The sequence below is a fragment of the Mixophyes fleayi genome, chromosome 9, assembly GCF_038048845.1.
Source record: "Mixophyes fleayi isolate aMixFle1 chromosome 9, aMixFle1.hap1, whole genome shotgun sequence".
Classification (NCBI taxonomy): Eukaryota; Metazoa; Chordata; class Amphibia; order Anura; family Limnodynastidae; genus Mixophyes; species Mixophyes fleayi.
In genome coordinates, this window is record NC_134410.1 from 128,158,591 (window position 1) to 128,175,966 (window position 17,376).

Here is a 17,376-nt window from a genome sequence, read left to right on the forward strand (position 1 = left end):
TAAGTCTGTAACAGAGGGAGCCAATTTGGTCTTCCTCCCTCAAGTCTATAATGTGGTATAGAAGAAGTATTGCCTAATGTGTTCCTCCCCACTATGTACCCCTCTTTTTTTTTTGTCCTTCCCTTATCTACCCCTACCTTCTTTCTACTTTCAGTACCCCGTAAACCTTGAAAAATTAACAAAATACTATTTAAGTTAAAAAATAAATAACACATTATGTGAACGTCATGATATAGGTCTACAGTACCCTGTAATAAAACCGCCCAGTTATAGGCAAGACAGAAACACCAGAGACATCATCTGCTGTCTCTTCTCTAATTCTGAATGTTTCTCAATACTAATATCTTAGCATTTTTTAATATTACATATATATATAATATATATCACATTACTATCCATTTAATTGAGGTACTTTGGCCGCTGACGATCTCCTCATCTTTATTCATATCTTTTCCCCATGTGATATTAAATAATGACATTAAAACATTATTATTCTATTATTTTCTTATTATAAATCTATTTATACATATTTTTCCAGTTCTATTCATTATAATTCCCCTGTGAATTGACACAATCTGTAAGTGCTTGATCACAATTCTATCCCTCGACAGTCCGGGTACCAGAGCAGCTGAATCTGCTCCTATCCCTGAAAATTTACCATCGCTAATGACCAGTTCAATCACCCGTTTGATTGGCAGGTGGCAGAACAAAAACATTTTCCAGCTTTTGAGATGTGCCAAGCTAGTTTCCCATAGACGGCGCATTAATATTCATGGTGACATTTCTAAATTTGTTTTGCATTCTGTGAAAGGGTCACACCAGACAGCAAACCCTTGTTTGGCTTAATAGTGTGTTATTGGCAATTAGAAAACCAGCGAGTACAATAACGGGCTGTTTCCTGATCGGACAAGGTTTTTTAATTCTCTAACATTCGTGGTCCGTATTACAGACATTTGTTTTACATTACCGAGTAAATGGAATACTTCAAATTGATATTTAAAATAATATTTTGGAAAAATGGGTTTGCATGGCATAACGCATCCTGTATCGAAGCAGGAATAGTTCTGGTGAAACTAATGTTTTGAATAGTATACATATATGTATTGAATTATTGTAGTAATGGGCGAAACACTTGGCTAAGGACACGGCCATGCAGCAGCAGCCTACTGGGCTTCCAAGCTATACCTGCCCACCTTTTGGATCTTCTCTGGGGAATGTCACAACAGGGATGGGGCCACGTTTAGGTGAATTGCGTCATCAGGACCTGTCCGGCATTACGCAAGTATGGGCACCTTCCGAATATAAGCCGGTCTTGCCGTCAATATCCAATCAGGGAATCAATATACCCGCGCCAGACCCACACATGGGAGGGCGGCCTGTCATTGCCGGACCACCTAGAAGCTGCACCCCTGCAGAGATGCTAGTTCAGTCACTGGTAATATGCTTCCTATACCCACTGTTTTGTTTACCAATAAAAATGTTATTGAGGGGAGAAGAAAAGTAAAGTGTGATAGAGAGGACATCCCACCGCTGGTAGCCAGAAACAGATGTGCTCAAGCTTGTTTAGAAGTAGTATTTGAACTGATTTCTTAAATCCGCTGTGAAATTCAATAGATTTAAATAGACCTAAACGATTCTGGCTAAATTTAAGCAAGACAAACAAGTTCAACCATGTCTGAGATGGCTTGAGTTCGATTGTCACATTGGATAGTATTTTATAACAGCTTTCCAGTGAGGACGATGAACTACAAAATCAAACACAGTACTGCTCATTGTTTGAATTAAAACATTTAAAAATAAAATAAAAAATGCTATAAACTGTAGCCATTTAAGCGTAAACTGGCATTGTTTTTAAACTCAAACAACAAATTTCGAACCTCAAAAAGTCATGATTGTTAGTGCTGTGTGGAGTACTGTATGGTCACATGACTTTACATACCCCCTTGGACCCATTTTGTAGCAATATCCTCAGTGTCTCTGCCTTATGCTCCCGCTACCCCTGATCTGCTACGATTACCTTATCAATACCATGACATGACAGATCAGCCATTATCCATGGCAGCCAGCCAGCGAGATGTGCAGATTTGCACAAGCGTGTGCTTGGCATTTTGCCAGACACTTTGGGGTGTAACTTATTTTACAGTGTATGTTGACTTGGGAAGATTAGCCATAATGGTCACTGTGCACCAGGTTGAACTGCTTGAAAAATCACCAAAATTCTGTTTGGGGCCAATGTTACCCTACTGACGGTGTGGTCTACATATCTGATAAGTCAGACATTTTTAATAGGTTGGCTGATGCCATTCTTGCCAACTCTCCCGGAATGTCCGGGAGACTCCAGGATTCCGGGTTGGTCTCCCAGACTCCCGGGAGTGTATGGCAGTCTCCCGCATCTGCCCACTTGAATTAGGTCCAAAATGCTGCGATTATTTGGGCCCACCCCCGCTGTACAATGACGCGTCATTACCTCAAGGTGGACGGGTACAAAATGACACAATTTTTGGATCCCCGCCCCCCCACACGCCCACCTCCCCCCGGCAGCTCCCGGACGCCAATTAGAAGAAGTTGGCAAGTATGTGACAGACCTGTAGACAAACAGTTCTGATTCTAGACGATCAGTCCTTGTTTTTCCCCTTTTCAAGGGGTGTGGATGGGGGTGTTAGGAGATGGATCATTGCAGGGGTGCGGCCTAATTTTGTCTTCATTTTCCAATCAGTGGTATATGAAAACCTGAATATTTCCACACAATTTTGCTAGGATATTCAAGAGTAATATGTACATAAGGAACATAATGGCTGATTATATATTTCTTCAGGTTATTCAGGTGTGAATGTATTTCATGACGGCCCCACCCAGTTCCACAAAAATTATTTCCCGCATCTCTGATGTTACCGGTCTGGGCTCTCTGCAGCAGATAATTGCTTTAACAAAAAAAAAAAGAGAACATCCAATTTATTTGCTATACAAAACATCTAAAGCCTGGAGGCCGATCAGCGACTCCTCTCTGCAAAGGGCTCTCTTGTCAGTAAAACGAGATTAAACAAAGATGTCTGTTTGGCCCGCGGGCTGTGTCTTCCACTCTCTGAGCAGTGCTCCGTCTGGATACATAGCCGGTAATCTGTTTCTAGATGTAAGAGATCATTGTAAACGCTTGTACACGTTCCTGGCTATAGAGCGTTACCAGGCGAGATGCTCTGCAGAACGCCACCTCTTCATTGCCGCGATCTTCCGCTCTCTCCCCCTTGCAGCGGTCGCATCTGGTCATAACCTGCAGTTTTATTCACTATTCTTTTATTCTCTCTCTGTTTATGGTTTGGAAGGAGTGAGATGCACGGAGGGGCTTGTGTGGCCACACACAGGGGATAGAGGTGGGGTACCTGTGTTGATATATCATAATATATTCCCTACTCTCACCAGGGGGCATATTTAAGAAAGCACGATAGTGCTCTTACCGGGTAATTAAGGTGCCTCCGTGTGATCGGCATATTTATTAAAGGTGCATCGCAGCAGATATCATGGATATCTGCTGCTTTGCACTCCTCTTCGTTTTTGGGAGTAGTCACCATTCTACAGTATGGTGACTGCTCCCAGTCGCAATCTAACAAGTCCCGAAAAAACATATTTTTCGGAAACTTGTCTTGATAATGTACCAGCTGAAGCTGGCGTACTTTATCATAAATGAAAAATCTCAGTACTGTCAGCTCTGCTTCGAAGAGCAGAGCTGGACAGCGCATGTGTGGAGGGATCATGTGATCCCTCCCTGTCACTCACCGCTCGCTAGTTGCAGAGATAGAGCGAGATGTTTGTGCGCATGTGCAGTAAGAAGAAGAGTGAAGAGGACGAGGAGGTGATCCAGGAACATCGTGTTCCGAAGAGGGGGGTAAGTATGATTTTTTTTATCACAGAAACAGCAGTTTTTCGGAACTGCTGTTTCTGTGCAGGGTTGTACATAAATGTGAGAAATAGTTCAATCCTTATCATTGCGATAAGGATTGAAAACTATTTTTCACTTTATGTGAATATTGATAAATGTGCTCCCAGGTCTGCAGAGGGGAATTTCGGGCCTTGGTAAAGAAACTTTTAGATGGCTACTTTTATAGCCGCAGAAATGAGCGTAGCCAAACCAGGTTGGTGGTTCTGAGGAACATCGCGGCCAATTGAATCTGCCATGAATGTCGATTTTTAATACTTTGTGTACTTATTTCTTGGGGGGACAAAAATAAATTAATTAACCCGGTGGATGTAAGAACACATGAATTCTTTTTATCTTTTTTTTTTTATTTAACATGGAACAATGTTTTTCTGATACCACCCAGTGAGGTCGACATCCTGGTGTTTGGTGTTCATTTACTGATGTGTGTTTATGTAACCGGGTATATGGGTGAATTAGTGTCTCTATACCTCCCCCCCCCCCCTGTAATCACATGTAGACTAGGGGGTAAATGTATCAAGCTGAGAGTTTTTCGGCGGGTTTGGAAAACCAATCAGATTCTAGCTATCATTTATTTAGTACATTCTATAAAATGATAGCTAGAATCTGATTGGTTGCTATAGGCAACATCTTCACTTTTCAAACCCACCGGAAAACTCTCAGCTTGATATATTTACCCCTAGAAGTGAGAGAAATGGCGGAGAAGATTGTGGGCTTGTGACCTGCAATACTTTGATTGTGACCTTGGCGGCTCATCGCTGAGAGCAGACGTCATCATGTACACTATAGGCTTAAACTGGCTCTACGGGAAAGTGCTGGAAATTTAAATATAAATCTGACTTTGCTTTATCTGTACAGTATTATAGGATCAGAAGTACCCAAAATATTTTATTGCTTAGGACAGGTTGGAAGAATCTTGGATGCGAGTTGTTCAGTTCTCTGTGTCCAGCTTGCAGAGTAAAACTCACAGAGCCTGATTCATTAAAAAAAAAAAGAGTAAGTTTTCTCCTGGACAAACCATGTTACAATGCAAGGGGTGCAAATTAGTTTATTATTTTGCACATAAGATAAATACTGACTGTTTTTTTACATAACACACAAATATTTTATTTTTACACTGAAATTTAAAATTGATGTAGGATTGATCTAGGACCTGCCCTACCCCAACTATAAACCTGTCCCCAAATTTTTAATTTAGCTCCCCTCCAATGCAACATGGTTTAGCCAAGGTGCAAAGTTACTCATTTTTTTTTTGCTTTACTTTCCTTAATGAATCAGATCAGTTGAGAACACAGCTCAACGCTGTTATTTCCTCACTCATCTCTCTGGTTTTCAGACAATCCTGAGTGTCGGAAACCAGTGCATTTAATTGTGGAGCTTTTCATGACTATTTACTCTTTAATATATTTCCCGTTTTACGCATTACAACGTATTATATACATTGTCTACCAAATTGGCCCCATAGCTTATTTCTGAATGATTAATAATTTCACAGTACTTGATTCCTCTACCCCGTCCTACTAGAAGGATCTCGGTAATTACACCGCGGCTGTAACCCTTTAGCGGCCAGTGGCCGAGTAATCCATTATTCCATTAAATAAAGATTTCATGCTAACCGATAATGATTTCTGGAAGGGTAAATACACAGTATATATATGGCGGCTCCTGTCTTGTATTTGTGGCAGTGCGCGGGAAGGTCAGAAAGAGGCTAATTAGATTAATTTCTCGGGGGATTTCAAAAGAAAATGCAATTATTCCGCTCAGTTATACTGCGTCCAAGTATTTCTTTATCTGTAACCTCAGTGGACTTTATATATCCACTAATGGGAATGTTTTTGGTTCCAATCAATATTCCTAGTGGGTAAATGTAATCAGATGATGTCATCGGTCTGTTTGTTGCATGTGGACCGAGCGGTGTAGAATTAATGCGCTGGGCGCTGCTACATTGTGTCATTGGCAGCTCTCTGGGTCGGCATTGCCAGCTTATGTCTTATCTGACCATGCCCAGCATGCCCCTCACACACACACTTATACCAGCGGGCACCGTGCATCTCCTGCCCATCTCCAGAGTGGCCTTGTGGTGAGAGTCTGTCTGACGAATCATTTGTGTATCGCACGCAGTGCCCCCCTCCCCTCACAGTACAGCAGCCAGTGCCCCCTCCCCTCACAGTATCGCAACCAGTGCCCCCCTCCCCTCACAGTATCGCAGCCAGTGCCCCCCTCCCCTCACAGTACAGCAGCCAGTGCCCCCCTCCCCTCACAGTACAGCAGCCAGTGCCCCCCTCCCCTCACAGTACAGCAGCCAGTGCCCCCCTCCCCTCACAGTATCGCAGCCAGTGCCCCCTCCCCTCACAGTACAGCAGCCAGTGCCCCCCTCCCCTCACAGTATCGCAGCCAGTGCCCCCTCCCCTCACAATATAGCAGCCAGTGCCCCCTCCCCTCACAGTACAGCAGCCAGTGCCCCCCTCCCCTCACAGTACAGCAGCCAGTGCCCCCTCCCCTCACAGTACAGCAGCCAGTGCCCCCTCCCCTCACAGTATCGCAGCCAGTGCCCCCTCCCCTCACAGTACAGCAGCCAGTGCCCCCCTCCCCTCACAGTACAGCAGCCAGTGCCCCCTCCCCTCACAGTACAGCAGCCAGTGCCCCCTCCCCTCACAGTACAGCAGCCAGTGCCCCCTCCCCTCACAGTATCGCAGCCAGTGCCCCCCTCCCCTCACAGTACAGCAGCCAGTGCCCCCTCCCCTCACAGTACAGCAGCCAGTGCCCCCCTCCCCTCACAGTACAGCAGCCAGTGCCCCCTCCCCTCACAGTATCGCAGCCAGTGCCCCCCTCCCCTCACAGTATCGCAGCCAGTGCCCCCCTCCCCTCACAGTACAGCAGCCAGTGCCCCCTCCCCTCACAGTACAGCAGCCAGTGTCCCCCTCCCCTCACAGTACAGCAGCCAGTGCCCCCTCCCCTCACAGTATCGCAGCCAGTGCCCCCCTCCCCTCACAGTATCGCAGCCAGTGCCCCCCTCCCCTCACAGTACAGCAGCCAGTGCCCCCCTCCCCTCACAGTACAGCAGCCAGTGCCCCCTCCCCTCACAGTATCGCAGCCAGTGCCCCCCTCCCCTCACAGTATCGCAGCCAGTGCCCCCCTCCCCTCACAGTATCGCAGCCAGTGCCCCCTCCCCTCACAGTACAGCAGCCAGTGCCCCCTCCCCTCACAGTACAGCAGCCAGTGCCCCCTCCCCTCACAGTACAGCAGCCAGTGCCCCCCTCCCCTCACAGTACAGCAGCCAGTGCCCCCCTCCCCTCACAGTACAGCAGCCAGTGCCCCCCTCCCCTCACAGTACAGCAGCCAGTGCCCCCTCCCCTCACAGTATCGCAGCCAGTGCCCCCCTCCCCTCACAGTATCACAGCCAGTGCCCCCCTCCCCTCACAGTATCGCAGCCAGTGCCCCCCTCCCCTCACAGTACAGCAGCCAGTGCCCCCTCCCCTCACAGTATCGCAGCCAGTGCCCCCCTCCCCTCACAGTATCGCAGCCAGTGCCCCCTCCCCTCACAGTACAGCAGCCAGTGCCCCCCTCCCCTCACAGTACAGCAGCCAGTGCCCCCTCCCCTCACAATACAGCAGCCAGTGCCCCCCTCCCCTCACAGTATCGCAGCCAGTGCCCCCCTCCCCTCACAGTATCGCAGCCAGTGCCCCCTCCCCTCACAATATAGCAGCCAGTGCCCCCTCCCCTCACAGTACAGCAGCCAGTGCCCCCTCCCCTCACAATACAGCAGCCAGTGCCCCCTCCCCTCACAGTACAGCAGCCAGTGCCCCCTCCCCTCACAGTACAGCAGCCAGTGCCCCCTCCCCTCACTGTACAGCAGCCAGTGCCCCCTCCCCTCACAATACAGCAGCCAGTGCCCCCTCCCCTCACAGTATCGCAGCCAGTGCCCCCCTCCCCTCACAGTATCGCATCCAATGCCCCCCTCCCCTCACAGTACAGCAGCCAGTGCCCCCTCCCCTCACAGTACAGCAGCCAGTGCCCCCTCCCCTCACAATACAGCAGCCAGTGCCCCCTCCCCTCACAGTATCGCAGCCAGTGCCCCCCTACCTTTGCAGTATCGCAACCAGTGCCCCCCTCCCCTCACAGTATCACATCCAGTGCCCCCCTCCCCTCACAGTACAGCAGCCAGTGCCCCCCTCCCCTCACAGTATAGCAGCCAGTGCCCCCCTCCCTTTACAGTATTGCAACCAGTGCCCCCCTCCCCTCACAGCAGGGGCAGTGGCGGAGCAGCTGATCCTTGGTGTGTGCTCCGCCTGCTCTGCTGCAAGGTGAACCCTCAGCTCTGCACTCTGGTTGCTGTCACAGCCTATTCCCAGTCCTGTCGCTTTATGACAGACTCTTCACACATCGCTCTTTAATCTTCTCTCCCCATCTCCCTGGGATCACCAGAAGTTATTCTCCCAGGACTGAATATATGTAGTATGGACAGTGGAAGCTACAGTCTGTGTCATTCTGCTGTAATTTGTGACTTTTTAAAAAAATCCTTTTTTTAAAAAAAAAAAAAACACACGTCTGTGACTATTTCTTATTTAATAGTGTTTGTTACTTTATCAAAGAAATGCTCACCCCACCGCTGAGGGTTACCCAGCTGCCCCAGCAATGCTGGATCATCATCATCATCATCATCAACATTTATTTATATAGCGCCAGCAAAATCCGTAGCGCTTTACAATTGGGAACAAACATTAATAAGACAATACTGGGTAATACAGGCAGACAGAGAGGTAAGAGAACCCTGCTCGTGCAAAACCCCCAAAAAACTACACATAAATAACATTACATATAACTTATAGTGTATATTATTTTTCATATAAATAATTACAAATTATTATATTTCTTTTAAGAATTACATACATATTATTTAAACCGTACTGCAGTGGCGTTACCTGAGAAGGCATTGCGGCGGTATTTGTACTACTTGTTCAATAGATTTTCCTATGTAGATGCTTGGGGAAGCCTTCGCTGGTGAAAATGTACCTCTGGGGGTAAACCCTTTGATGTATAGTGCATTGAGGAAATTAGCCCTCCTTCGCCATACTTGCCAACTCTCTCAGAATGTCCGGGAGACTCCCGAAATCCGGGTAGGTCTCCCAGACTCCCGGCAAGTATCCCGCATACTGCAATTTACTCGCCAAAATGGCGCGATTCACGGTGAATCTCGTCATTTTGCCGCTGCCCCCGCAACAAAATGACGGTTTTGTCGCTGGGGTGGGGCCAAAATGACGCAATTGACCACGCCCACACCCCCTCCCGCCCTCCAACCATGCCCCCTGCCCGGGATCTCCCGGATTTCACTATTCAAAGGTTGGTAAGTATGAGTTTCACTGCCAATAGAGCTCTTTGCCGTTTTATATAATTGGAGACTTAATTCTTAAATAGAGAATCATTTTCTTCTTTTTAAAAAAACATAATAATACGAGTTACTTTTATCTATAAATTGATTACTTTATTACACCTATATATATATAGGGCCTGATTAATTAAGGAAAGTAAGGATACATCATATTACAATATAAGGGGTGCAAATTAGTTTATTATTTTGCACATAAGATAAATACTGGCTGTTTTCTCATGTAGCACACACATACTTGATAGCTTTATTTTTACACTGAAATTTAATTAATTAATTTGATCTAGGACATGCCCTACCCCAACTATAAATCTGTCCCCACATGTTAAATTTACCTCCCCCTCCAATGTAACATGGTTTTGCCTCATTACAAGTTACTCCCTTTTTATGCTTTGCTCTCCTGAATGAATCAGGCCCATAACATTTGTGAATTTGGCTATATGTCAGATTGCCACTGAATCCAGCACTAGTGGTATCAGTATGTATCTTGTAATATTCAGTACTATACAGTATATGTAATATTTCATGTTCTAGGGCAAAACCTAAGATTTGTTTCTTATCATATGTGCTTTTACTACTTAGGCGTGCAAGCTATTGTTTTCTGGTATCCGTTATACCAGATGCCTGAATGCTCACTGCAGTAATGTTATCCAACAGGTGCACAGACAGGAAGTCTAATGTGCATAGGAAAATTCCTTCCCCATATTGCACCACATTGTCTACAATCTTTACTTCTAATAAGTTGCTAAATCTTTGACAAATATTATTTTTATTATATTTATAAACATATGTAGCTGTTTTTTCCCCTACATTACAATGTGTCACTTAGATTTTAGATTTTCTCTGTGACTGTAGTTTGCAAATGTTGTCACTGTTAAACACTGTATTGTCTAACAAATGTCTCTAACCTCCTCTAGATACAATGTATTTTGTAGCCACTATCAGACAATATTACCTTTGTGTTTAATGGGATGGATACAGCAGGGTAATTTGTACATTAGCTTCATCAAACTCACAGTCCGGTAACACAAAGGATTACTAGCCCTGAGGCTCCTTATAGCCGGCGTGATAGAAGCCAGATCAGTCGTCCGCAGATTCTGTCCTATTAGACGTTTCTGTAGGCTTGTGGGTGTTGGAGGTCGGGGTTCCCCCCCCAAACAAACAATAACATTGTAGGAGCAGCTGTCGTTTTATTCCATTAGTATAATTACCCTGATTACATACAATCTGATTTTCCCTGAACCTTCATTCCAAAAGGCAGATGCACAGAGAAGAAACATTTGTCATTTCATAAGCCTTAGCAGACATATTACTGCATAATTACAAAATAATTGGTTTAGTCAACATGTGATCTTCATTTCACCTGCCTTTAGCTAGCATAGTGAAAGCTAGTTTATAGATTTTATAGGCAAATTGCAGACATCTGTTGAGTAAAAGTAAAATGGCTTCTGTAATGTAAAGAGGAATTAGTACCCACCTAATGGTGCCACAGAATGCTCTGTCATTTACTGGTTCATCTATAGCTACCAATTGCCACAATTTCCCCAGCTATCTGACCACAAAATAGGTGTGTCACCCACCTGTTTGTGGGTGTAGTGGGACAGCAAACAGATTTACTGAAAAATATATATATGTAGCTTTTATTTTTCAGGCTGTTGTTAATGATTTATGCTTCTGGATTACCTTGGCAACCACAGTCACTTGATACATGATATAGCCAGCAGAGAGGCTTTGGAAGAACCCTCTGAGTTCTGTTTGCACTGTGACATCCTCCTCCCCTCCCTTCTGACATCACATGACCTGCCGAGAGCTGTGAACCTGTGTCTGTGTAGCAGACTGACTGTGTCTGGCAGCCATTTTTATTTGCAAGCCAGAGAGTTTTTGAAAAGGAGATAATGATTTGTAGGGGGATAGCTAAGAAAAATGGCCGATGCATACTCAAAAGGTACTTATCCTGCTATTTAAAAACAAAATAATAACTATGTGGAATTCCTACTTTAATAATAGTTTGGGACATTGTTTCAGTAACGTCTTCAGTTAGTTGTTCAGGTGATGAACGTATTAAGAATCAGTCACATTTAGGATAAATATTATTTGGAGAAATTTTGCTCTGCATTAATTAATATATTGTAAATGTACCTCCCGAGTTTATAATTAGTGGTTATTTCTGTGTGTACCTCTGGTAAAATATAAATATATATAGAATTTGTAGTTCTATTCGTAACATTTCTTTACAGGAGATTATTCTGTATAAATGGTGTAAGAATTGTTATCATCGAACATCATATTCCATATTTCCATATTGGAAATGCACAAGGTTTAACAACATTTAGGCTGCATTTTCTGTTAATTAAGAAAATGTGGATGTTGTTTATAATGCCATGTAAATACAAGACTCTAAGGATTATCAATAATACTGGAAAACTTGCACCAGGTGCAAGATACGCCTCCAGAAAGATGTATCTGGAAGATGTGTAAGTCAAACGCAGACGTATCTCTGGCGGTTGTGGTTGACTCCAGCTGCGGTGGGCGGCAAGTATACGATACGCTCAACTGAAATAATAGCCACAAGAAATATGCGCAAATCTAATGTACCAAGCGGTCAGTCGCTCTGTGCACAGAAGCCCCTCCCCCTAACATGGCAGCCTGCTGCAGAGCCGTGAGGAGGAGCATGGTGGGTTATTTCATGTATATTATTTAGCCCTGTAATACGCAGCTTTTCATGTATATCAACGTCAAATAGCAGCTTTACTTGCGGTCTAATTAGTGCTGAAATAAGTCTCCTTTTATGAAATGTTCCGGCCTGGATTTACTTTGTATTTGTTATAATAAACACAAATGTTTTGACTTTAAATTAATGAGTTGGTGAAGCAATTATTTTACACCGTAGCGCTCCGTTCCCAATGGCACTAATTGGACACTGCATAGCTCTGCAAATTACTCCTGGGAGACAGAGGCGTTTTCATAGAGACCGGGAGAGGGGAGGTAGGGGCAGAGTTATTGAAGGCTGAAATGCCCGATTGCTGGTACAGGGCTTTTTTCGCCTTATGCAAGGGTGATCGGCTTTGTTTAATGGTCCATACTGGACCCATCTCATAATATGTTCTTGTGTCCTGTTTTATAAAATGATAACGGTTGTAGTATGGTGGCCGGTTTAGTGTGTCCTCTGTTGTAGAGAGATGTAGACACTTTCCTACTCTCCCGGAATCCCACGGAGTCCTTGAGTGAGCGTTTCATGAGAAGTGGGCAAATCGCTTCCTCACGGACCTGCCCCCTGCTTCACATTTACGTGATTTGCCGCATTGCCCAGCAGAAGAAATCGTCGTCATGATGCCAATCACTTTGTCACACCCTCTGCGCTTATCTCTTGGTCCTCTTCCCCGGGATATATATAAAGTACTCAGTTATGGAAATGTATTATGAATGGTTTAAATATAAAAACATAAGAGATGATCATAGATATTGTCCAGAGAACTCGTCCAGTGAACACGTTACCTGGTTTTTCCTCAGGACAGGTGTATTGTTCATCATCATCATCATCATCATCATCACCATTTATTTATATAGCGCCACTAATTCCGCAGCGCTGTACAGAGAACTCACTCACATCAGTCCCTGCCCCATTGGAGCTTACAATCTAAATCACATAACATACACACACACAGACAGACCAAGAGAGACTAAGGGCAATTTAATAGCAGCAAATTAACCTACTAGTATGTTTTTGGAGTGTGGGAGGAAACCAGAGCACCTGGAGGAAACCCACGCAAACATGGGGAGAACATACAAACTCCAGACATGTTTAATTTATTTTGTCAAGCTGTGTACACACTGATGCAATTATCGTGTAGATCACGCGACAAATGACCTGGTCGGATATTGCACGAGTGTGTACACTCCCGCGAACATGTGTTATCTTACAAAAAACACAATCACATCTGTTTATTTAGTTTTCTAAACTCCATAAAAATAACGATCAATAATGGAACAATGTCAGGTAAATGTGGCAGTGTGTACGCACTCACGACCAGCAACGTAGGCAGATATCTGTACAGTGTACAGAGTCACAATCTACTCAGCGTATGGTTATGAGAGATGAAGATCACAGATGTGAAGGTAAATCGTGTAGGTGTGTACACAGGGATCTGCTCATCGGGACTTTCAGTCGTTGGTGAAATCATTACAGAAATAGCATCTGCAGTAAGATTACATAGGTGTGTATTCAGCTTTACAGCTGATGGGAGTCTGCTCAATGGATCTACTACTCTGTCAGTAAGACAATACGTCCTGTTATTACTATGTAGCAGCGATATGTCTTTGAAATTTATATTAGGAGCTGTGGATGAGTCCTTATATTCCCTCTGGCTGCATTAAGCTAATCACCTACAGCCTGTGAAATCAGAATTTTACAGTTACTAAGTGGTTTTATAAGGAGCAAATCCGCCATTCAATCCCACACACAGTGAGCGGTCCCTGCAAACGGTAGATTCCGGCACTTGGGGAGTCTTTTTTGTGCCATCTGGGCGATTCCATGTTTAGTAAATAAATTCTCTGTTGTTAGTCTCTAACTTCCTTCCTCTCTGGGGGAGAAAACACTGCCCCCCGTTCCCAAGATTCCTCTGCACCTGGTGTAAAGCTACTTTGTAACACAATGTGCTATTAATGCCAGTTTTGAATTGTTGCCAGTCTCTATCCTTGTTGCCATTTTGTAGCTAACTACAACAGTAGATGTATGTGTGCGTTTATAATATATATTATTATACTGGCTGCAGATTCATTCAAAGAAACCTGGAAACGTCAGTGTAATTAATATATCTTAGGAAAAACATTTCTTTATTCTCTATATATTTCACAGTATATATAAAATACAGGTTCTAGGAATGTCACTGTATATAGTACAGGTTCTAGGAATGTCAAAGTGTATAGTACAGGTTCTAGGAATGTCACTGTGTATAGTACAGTTTCTAGGAATGTCACAGTATATAGTACAGGTTCTAGGAATGTCACAGTGTATAGTACAGTTTCTAGGAATGTCACAGTGTATAGTACAGTTTCTAGGAATGTCACAGTGTATAGTACAGGTTCTAGGAATGTCACAGTGTATAGTACAGGTTCTAGGAATGTCACACTGTATAGTACAGGTTCTAGGAATGTCACAGTGTATAGTACAGGTTCTAGGAATGTCACACTGTATAGTACAGGTTCTAGGAATGTCACAGTGTATAGTACAGTTTCTAGGAATGTCACACTGTATAGTACAGGTTCTAGGAATGTCACAGTGTATAGTACAGGTTCTAGGAATGTCACTGTATATAGTACAGGTTCTAGGAATGTCACAGTGTATAGTACAGGTTCTAGGAATGTCACAGTGTATAGTACAGGTTCTAGGAATGTCACTGTATATAGTACAGGTTCTAGGAATGTCACAGTGTATAGTACAGGTTCTAGGAATGTCACAGTGTATAGTACAGTTTCTAGGAATGTCACAGTGTATAGTACAGGTTCTAGGAATGTCACAGTGTGTAGTACAGGTTCTAGGAATGTCACACTGTGTAGTACAGGTTCTAGGAATGTCACAGTGTGTAGTACAGGTTCTAGGAATGTCACAGTGTATAGTACAGGTTCTAGGAATGTCACAGTGTATAGTACAGTTTCTAGGAATGTCACAGTGTATAGTACAGTTTCTAGGAATGTCACAGTGTATAGTACAGGTTCTAGGAATGTCACAGTGTATAGTACAGGTTCTAGGAATGTCACACTGTATAGTACAGGTTCTAGGAATGTCACAGTGTATAGTACAGGTTCTAGGAATGTCACAGTGTATAGTACAGGTTCTAGGAATGTCACACTGTATAGTACAGGTTCTAAGAATGTCACAGTGTAAAGTACAGGTTCTAGGAATGTCACACTGTATAGTACAGGTTCTAAGAATGTCACAGTGTAAAGTACAGGTTCTAGGAATGTCACAGTGTATAGTACAGGTTCTAGGAATGTCACACTGTATAGTACAGGTTCTAGGAATGCCACAGTGTATAATACAGGTTCTAGGAATGTCACAGTGTATAGTACAGTTTCTAGGAATGTCACAGTGTATAGTACAGGTTCTAGGAATGTCACAGTGTAAAGTACAGTTTCTAGGAATGTCACACTGTATAGTACAGGTTCTAGGAATGTCACAGTGTATAGTACAGGTTCTAGGAATGTCACAGTGTATAGTACAGATTCTAGGAATGTCACAGTGTATAGTACAGTTTCTAGGAATGTCACAGTGTATATTATAGGATCTAGGAATGTCAAAGTGTATAGTACAGGTTCTAGGAATGTCACAGTGTATAGTACAGGTTCTAGGAATGTCACAGTGTATAGTACAGGTTCTAGGAATGTCACACTGTATAGTACAGGTTCTAGGAATGTCACAGTGTATAGTACAGGTTCTAGGAATGCCACAGTGTATAATACAGGTTCTAGGAATGTCACAGTGTATAGTACAGGTTCTAGGAATGCCACAGTGTATAATACAGGTTCTAGGAATGTCACAGTGTATAGTACAGTTTCTAGGAATGTCACAGTGTATAGTACAGTTTCTAGGAATGTCACTGTGTATAGTACAGGTTCTAGGAATGCCACAGTGTATAGTACAGGTTCTAGGAATGTCACAGTGTATAGTACAGTTTCTAGGAATGCCACAGTGTATAATACAGGTTCTAGGAATGTCACTGTGTATAGTACAGTTTCTAGGAATGCCACAGTGTATAATACAGGTTCTAGGAATGTCACGGTGTATAGTACAGTTTCTAGGAATGCCACAGTGTATAATACAGGTTCTAGGAATGTCACGGTGTATAGTACAGTTTCTAGGAATGCCACAGTGTATAATACAGGTTCTAGGAATGTCACGGTGTATAGTACAGTGTCTAGGGATGTCACACTGTATAGTACAGGTTCTAGGAATGTCACACTGTATAGTACAGTTTCTAGGAATGTCATTGTGTATAATAGTTTTTATTAATGTCACAGTGTATAGTACAGGTTCTAGGGATGTCACAGTGTATAATACAGTTTCTAGTAATGCACAGCAGCCTAGAGTCTTAACGATTTGCTCTTAAAAGAAAGTTGGGTTGATGAGAAAGATTAGAATACTTGTGGTGATTTTTGCGACCCCCCAGTCCTGCTCCATGAGTATGACCTGAGTAACCATGAGCCCCGTTAGCCGCTCAGCCGTGCGGATGATTGACTAGTTACTAAGAAATGTCTAGGTCGTTTCCGGTCACAGTCATTCTGCGGAGGGCACTTTAGTGGGCAGTTATGTTATTTTCTGGGGGGGGGAGGGGGGTTATTTTCTGATGAATGTTATCCATATACAGAAGAATGTCCTACTATATTGCAATGAAGAACAAATGGAAAAGTTTTATTTTATAATAAAGTGATGAATCAAAATTTGAGACTGTTTTATTCAATTAAACCTTATTTAAAGTTTTGTTTTGGTGTTTTTGCTATTGTGGAACTTCATGTCTAAGCATGCACTGGGAGTCTTTGGAAGAGTCTTATGGTGGTTATGGTACCATACATGGTAGTTGTTCCTCAAAAACTGATGGGAAATCATCGTTACTCACAGTTCATCTAAGCTTCCTGCTCCTCAAACCTCGCCCCCTAACCCAGCAATTTTCTTGGGCAGTTCCATTGAAATGAGTGACCCATTAGGCATGATAAGTGTAACTTTGGGCACGAAAAAAGTGCAGTACTTGGAATTGAATCAGCACTTTGGGGTAAGGGAGGTGCTGTGTTGTACTAATATAAATTTAAACTCTAAATTGTTTTAGCCTGCAATAGGGATTTTCACCCATTGATAAATAAGCTATTCTTAGAGGCAAGAAAATAGAAAGAAAAATTAAATTCTGCATTGCACTATTATGGTTGTCGGAGTATCTGCACTCAGACGGAACAACAAAAAGTAGTTTTATATTCCTCTATATACTTCTGTTTTAATAAATGATTTACCTAAGAGTTCTGTTATGTTTTAAAATGACAATGTATCATGTTCATATCTGTACATTATATA

At 43.4% G+C, this 17,376-nt stretch overlaps 2 protein-coding genes across 6 annotated transcripts in view; one reads left to right on the forward strand and one right to left on the reverse strand.

Moving 5' to 3' along the window:
• SLC2A8 (solute carrier family 2 member 8) overlaps window positions 1-17,376 on the reverse strand; it is a 192,879-nt gene that overhangs the window by 104,798 nt on the left and 70,705 nt on the right. The gene's annotated exons all lie outside the window — the stretch shown is intronic.
• The window catches only part of GARNL3 (GTPase activating Rap/RanGAP domain like 3), a 172,003-nt gene that overhangs the window by 102,096 nt on the left and 52,531 nt on the right, over window positions 1-17,376 (forward strand). The gene's annotated exons all lie outside the window — the stretch shown is intronic.